The following is a 6,819-nucleotide window of genomic DNA, read 5'->3' on the forward strand; positions in this document are numbered from 1 at the left end:
CACCTCAAGTTTTGTTTTTGCAAATGTTTTGGAAATTCTTTTTCAAGGTCTTTTGTAAATAGTCAAAGGTAAATGAATCATAAGATTTGAAAATTTCTCCCCCTGTTTCAAATGCTTTTCCTTTGACTAAACAAAACTCCCCCTAGATTAAATCCTCTTAGTGTTCAAGAGGGTTTTAAGATACTACTTTCTCCCCCTTTTGAACACAATAAGATACCAATTTGAAATTTGAAACTCATTTTAAAATTAGGTGGTGGTGCGGTCCTTTTGCTTTGGGCTAACATTCTCTCCCCCTTTGGCATGAATCGCCAAAAACGGATACATATGAGTGAAATATAAGCCCCTCTGACTATAAGTTGTCTCCCCCTTTGGCAAATAATATATGAGTGAAATATTATACCAATGTGGAGAGCTAGTGTGGAGTGATGGTGAAGGATAAATAGTACCGATAGAGTTGAGTGGAGGCCTTGTCTTCGCCGAAGACTCCATTTCCCTTTCAATCTACGACTTAGTATAGAAATTGTCGGGGACCATAATTAGGGGTACCCTCAAGACGCCTAATTCTCAGCTGGTAACCCCCATCAGCATAAAGCTGCAAAGGCCTGATGGGTACGATTAAGTCAGGGATCAGTCCACACGAGTGACTCGGTCACGCTTCACTCGAGCCTAGCCTCGGCCAAGGGCAGCCGACCTCGAGAGACTTCTGTCTCGCCCGAGGCCCCCCTTTTTACGGCGGACACATCACCGGCTCGCCCGAGGCCTTGGCTTCGCTCAGAAGCGACCCTGACTAAATCGCCACACCGACTAACCGCGTCAAAAAGAGGAGCATTTAACGCAAAGAGTGAGTCAGACAGACAGTCAGGCCTTGCCAAAGGCGCCACGGCGAACTCCGCTCCGCCCGACCCCAGGGCTCGGACTCGGGCTAAGACCCGGAAGACGGCGAACTCCGCTCCGCCCGACCCCAGGGCTCGGACTCGGGCTAAGACCCGGAAGACGGCGAACTCCGCTCCGCCCGACCCCAGGGCTCGGACTCGGGCTAAGACCCGGAAGACGGCGAACTCCGCTCCGCCCGACCCCAGGGCTCGGACTCGGGCTAAGACCCGGAAGACGACGAAACTCCGCCTCGCCCGACCCCAGGGCTCGGACTCCGCCCTGGCCTCGGCAAAACGACCTCCGCCTCGCCGACCCCATGGCTCGGACTCGGCCTCGGCAACAGAAGACAGACTCAACCTCGGCTTCGGAGGAGCCCCCACGTCACCCCGCCTAGGGCACAGACCCGCCACGTCAACAGGAAGCGTCATCATCGTCCTAACCCGAATCGACTCGGGTCACGGAGAACAAGACCGGCGTCCCATCCGGCCAGCTCCGCCGGATGGGCAATGATGGCGCTCCACAAGCTCTGTGACGACGGCGGCCCCCAGCTCTCTTACGGAAGCAGGGCGACGTCAGCAAGGACTCGACCGCTCCAACAGTTGTCCCTCCACCAGGCTCCGTCGCACCTCCGACAGCCACGACATCACGCCAGCAAGGTGCCAAGACCTCTCCGGCTGCCACATTGGCATGTACCTAGGGCGCTAGCTCTCTCTCCGCTAGACACGTAGCACTCTGCTACACCCCCCATTGTACACCTGGATCCTCTCCTTACGACTATAAAAGGAAGGACCAGGGCCTTCTTAGAGAAGGTTGGCCGCGCGGGACCGAGGACGGGACAGGCGCTCTCTTGGGGCCGCTCGCTTCCCTCACCCGCGTGGACGCTTGTAACCCCCCTACTGCAAGCGCACCCGACCTGGGCGCGGGACGAACACGAAGGCCGCGGGACTTCCACCTCTCTCACGCTCGACTCCGGCCACCTCGCCTCTCCCCCCTTCGCGCTCGCCCACGCGCTCGACCCATCTGGGCTGGGGCACGCAGCACACTCACTCGTCGGCTTTGGGACCCCCCTGTCTCGAAACGCCGACAGTTGGCGCGCCAGGTAGGGGCCTGCTGCGTGCTGACGAACAGCTCCTCGTCAAGCTCCAGATGGGCAATCTCCAGCAACCTCTCCGGCCCGGGGCGGTGCTTCGTTTCGGGACTCTTGAGTTCATGTCCTTCGACGGCAGCTACGACATGATACTTCTTCCACCGCCGCGCGACAACGACAATGGCGGCCGACAACCCGCTCGCCGGCGGCGGAATCGACGACACCTTCCCCGCGTGGTGGAAGAACAACATTCGAGCTCGCTCCGTTCTCTCCCCCGCCAACGGAGGAGGAGGCGGGGCCATCAAGGCCAAGCGGGAGGCCGCGCTTCGTTGGCCATCGAGCGAATCGACGCCCCCGACGCCCCGACGGAAGGCACGCCGGACGTCGACCTCGCATTCAAGACGAAGGCAAGCGCCGTCCCCCCGCGACACGCTGACCCCGAGCAAGAAGACGACGCCGGCGCGCTCGCGGAAAGCCTGCAGGACGTCGCCCTCGTACCTGAGATGACGGTGCAACCAGTCCCCGATGCGACTACGTCGCTCCTCGTCGACCAAAAGGTACCGACTAACTCCCATCTTACGTCATTTCGACTCGGCCTCAACCCGCCAAACGACCTCGCTTTGGCGGGCGCTCTCATTGAGGCGAGTGCAACCCCACTGGGGTTTCGTATACGGTCGCCTTGGGACCGGCTGACGGACGTCTCGACCTACGGGCCCTCTGGGTCCGAGGAAGATGACGACCCCAGCGTCTGTTGGGATTTCTCCGGACTTGGCAACCCCAGTGCCATGCGGGACTTCATGACCGCATGCGACTACTGCCTATCCGACTGTTCCGACGGAAGCCGCAGCCTTGGCGACGAGAGCTGCGGCCCAAGCCGCGAATGTTTCCACATCGAGCTAGGGGATCCCTCCGAAGGCAACCGTCTTGGCATGCCGGAGGACGGTGATCTTTCTAGGCCGGTGCCTCGCGCTGACATCCCACGGGAGCTAGCTGTGGTCCCCGCTCCGGCAGGGGGTTACGACCCACAACTCGAGCAAGTCCGCGAGGCGCAGGCCAGGCTCAACGAGGGAACAGGAGCGCTTGAGCCGATCCGTCGGGACGTCGGGCAGGTATGGGCGGACCAACCCCTGGCCGGAGAAATACGTCACCTGCCCCAAGGTCTCCAGCACCGCGTCGCCAACGATGTCAGGGTCAGGCCGCCGCCCGCATCCAGCGGGGTTGGTCAGAACCTGGCAGCCGCAGCGATGCTCCTCCGTGCGATGCCGGAGCCATCAACCACCGAGGGTCGGCGAATCCAGGGAGAGCTCAAGAATCTCCTGGAAGGCGCTGCGGCCCGACGGGCCGAGAGCACTGCCTCCCGAAGGCAAGGATATCCCTCGGAACCTCATGCCGCGACTTCCCGATTCATGCGGGAAGCCTCGGTCTACACCGGGCGCACGCGCAACACCGCGCCTGCGGCCCCAGGCCACCTCGGCAACGAGCACCATCGACGCGACCGTCGGGCCCACCTCGACGAAAGGGTGCGCCGAGGCTACCACCCCAGGCGTGGGGGGCGCTACGACAGCGGGGAGGATCGGAGTCCCTCGCCCGAACCACCCGGTCCGCAGGCCTTCAGTCGGGCCATCCGACGGGCGCCATTCCCGACCCGGTTCCGACCCCCGACTACTATCACGAAGTACTCGGGGGAAACGAGACCGGAACTGTGGCTCGCGGACTACCGCCTTGCCTGCCAACTGGGTGGGACGGACGACGACAACCTCATCATCCGTAACCTCCCCCTGTTCCTCTCCGACACTGCTCGCGCCTGGTTGGAGCACCTGCCTCCGGGGCAGATCTCCAACTGGGACGACTTGGTCCAAGCCTTCGCTGGGAATTTCCAGGGCACGTACGTGCGCCCCGGGAATTCCTGGGACCTTCGGAGCTGCCGGCAACAGCCGGGGGAGTCGCTCCGGGACTACATCCGGCGATTCTCGAAGCAGCGCACCGAGCTGCCCAACATCACCGACTCGGATGTCATCGGCGCGTTCCTCGCCGGCACCACTTGCCGCAACCTGGTGAGCAAGCTGGGTCGCAAGACCCCCACCAGGGCGAGCGAGCTGATGGACATCGCCACCAAGTTCGCCTCTGGCCAGGAGGCGGTCGAGGCTATCTTCCGAAAGGACAAGCATCCCTAGGGCCGCCCATTGGAAGAGGCTCCCGAGGCGTCTGCTCCGCGCGGCGCCAAGAAGAAAGGCAAGAAGAAGTCGCAATCGAAACGCGACGCCGCTGACGCGGACCTTGTCGCCGCCGCCGAGTACAAGAACCCTCGGAAGCCCCCTAGAGGTGCGAACCTCTTCGACAAGATGCTCAAGGAGCCATGCCCCTACCATCAGGGGCCCGTCAAGCACGCCCTCGAGGAGTGCATTATGCTTCGGCGTCACTTCCACAGGGCCGGGCCACCCGCCGAGGGTGGCAGGGCCCGCGACGACGACAAGAACGAAGATCACCAAGCAGGAGAGTTCCCCGAGGTCCGCGACTGCTTCATGATCTATGGAGGGCATGCGGCGAATGCCTCAACTCGGCATCGCAAGCAAGAGTGTCGGGAGGTCTGCTCGGTGAAGGTGGCGGCGCCAGTCTACCTAGACTGGTCCGACAAGCCCATCACCTTCGACCAGGCCGACCACCCCGACCATGTGCCGAGCCCGGGGAAATACCCGCTCGTCGTCGACCCCGTTGTCGGCATTGTCAGGCTCACCAAGGTCCTGATGGATGGGGGCAGCTGCCTCAACATCATCTACGCCGAGACCCTCAAGCTCCTGCGCATCGATCTGTCCTCCGTCCGAGCAGGCGCTGCGCCCTTCCACGGGATCATCCCTGGGAAGCGCGTCCAGCCCCTCGGGCGACTCGACCTCCCCGTCTGCTTCGGGACGCCCTCCAACTTCCGAAGGGAGACCCTGACGTTCGAGGTGGTCGGGTTCCGAGGAACCTACCACGCCGTACTAGGGAGGCCATGTTACGCGAAGTTCATGGCCGTCCCCAACTACACCTACCTGAAGCTCAAGATGCCGGGCCCCAACGGGGTCATCACCGTCGGCCCCACGTACAAACACGCGTTCGAATGCGACGTGGAGTGCGTGGAGTACGCCGAGGCCCTCGCCGAGTCCGAGGCCCTCATCGCCGACCTGGAGAACCTCTCCAAGGAGGTGCCAGACGTGAAGCGCCATGCCGGCAACTTCGAGCCAGCAGAGACAGTTAAGGCCGTCCCTCTTGACCCCGGTGGCGACACCACCAAGCAGGTCCGGATCGGTTCTGGGCTCGACCCCAAATAGGAAGCAGTGCTCGTCGACTTTCTCCGCGCAAACGCCGACGTCTTTGCGTGGAGTCCCTCGGACATGCCCGGCATACCGAGGGATGTCGCCGAGCACTCGCTGGATATTCGGGCCGGAGCCCGACCCGTCAGGCAGTCTCTGCGCCGATTCGACGAGGAGAAGCGCAGAGTGATTGGCGAAGAGATCCACAAGCTAATGGCAGCAGGGTTCATCAAAGAGGTATTCCATCCCGAATGGCTCGCCAACCCTGTGCTTGTGAGGAAGAAAGGGGGGAAATGGCGGATGTGTGTAGACTACACTGGTCTCAACAAAGCATGTCCGAAGGTTCCCTACCCTCTGCCCCGCATCGATCAAATCGTGGATTCCACCGCTGGGTGCGAAACCCTGTCCTTCCTCGATGCCTACTCAGGGTATCACTAGATCCGGATGAAAGAGTCTGACCAGCTCGCGACTTCTTTCATCACGCCGTTCGGCATGTACTGCTATATCACCATGCCGTTCGGTTTGAGGAATGCGGGCGCGACGTACCAGCGGTGCATGAACCATGTGTTCGGCGAACACATCGGTCGCACAGTCGAGGCCTACGTCGATGACATCGTAGTCAAGACAAGGAAGGCTTCCGACCTCCTCTCCGACCTTGAAGTGACATTCCGATGTCTCAAGGCGAAAGGAGTCAAGCTCAATCCTGAGAAGTGTGTCTTCGGGGTGCCCCGAGGCATGCTCCTAGGGTTCATCGTCTCCGAGCGAGGCATTGAAGCCAACCCGGAGAAGATCGCGGCCATCACCAGCATGGGGCCCATCAAGGACTTAAAAGGTGTACAGAGGGTCATGGGATGCCTCGCGGCCCTGAGCCGCTTCATCTCACGCCTCGGCGAAAGAGGTCTGCCTCTGTACCGCCTCTTAAGGAAGGCCGAGTGTTTCGCTTGGACCCCTGAGGCCGAGGAAGCCCTCGGCAACCTGAAGGTGCTCCTTACGAAGGCGCCTGTCTTGGTGCCCCCGGCGGATGGAGAAGCCCTCTTGGTCTACGTCGCCGCGACCACTCAGGTGGTTAGCGCCGCGATTGTGGTCGAGAGGCAAGAGGAAGGGCATGCATTGCCCATTCAGAGGCCGGTCTACTTCGTCAGTGAAGTGCTGTCCGAGACCAAGATCCGCTACCCACAAGTTCAAAAGCTGCTATATGCTGTGATCCTGACAAGGCGGAAGCTGCGACACTACTTCGAGTCTCATCCGGTAACTGTGGTGTCATCCTTCCCCCTGGGGGAGATCATCCAGTGCCGAGAGGCCTCGGGCAGGATCGCAAAGTGGGCGGTGGAAATCATGGGCGAAACGATCTCGTTCGCCCCTTGGAAGGCCATCAAGTCCCAGGTGTTAGCGGACTTCGTGGCCGAATGGGTTGACACCCAGTTGCCGACGGCTCCGATCCAACCGGAGCTCTGGACCATGTTTTTCGACGGGTCGCTGATGAAGACAGGAGCCGGCGCGGGCCTGCTCTTCATCTCGCCCCTTGGAAAGCACCTGCGCTACGTGCTGCGCCTCCATTTCCCGGCGTCC

This window comes from Zea mays, chromosome 3 (assembly GCF_902167145.1).
Source record: "Zea mays cultivar B73 chromosome 3, Zm-B73-REFERENCE-NAM-5.0, whole genome shotgun sequence".
NCBI lineage: Eukaryota > Viridiplantae > Streptophyta > Magnoliopsida > Poales > Poaceae > Zea > Zea mays.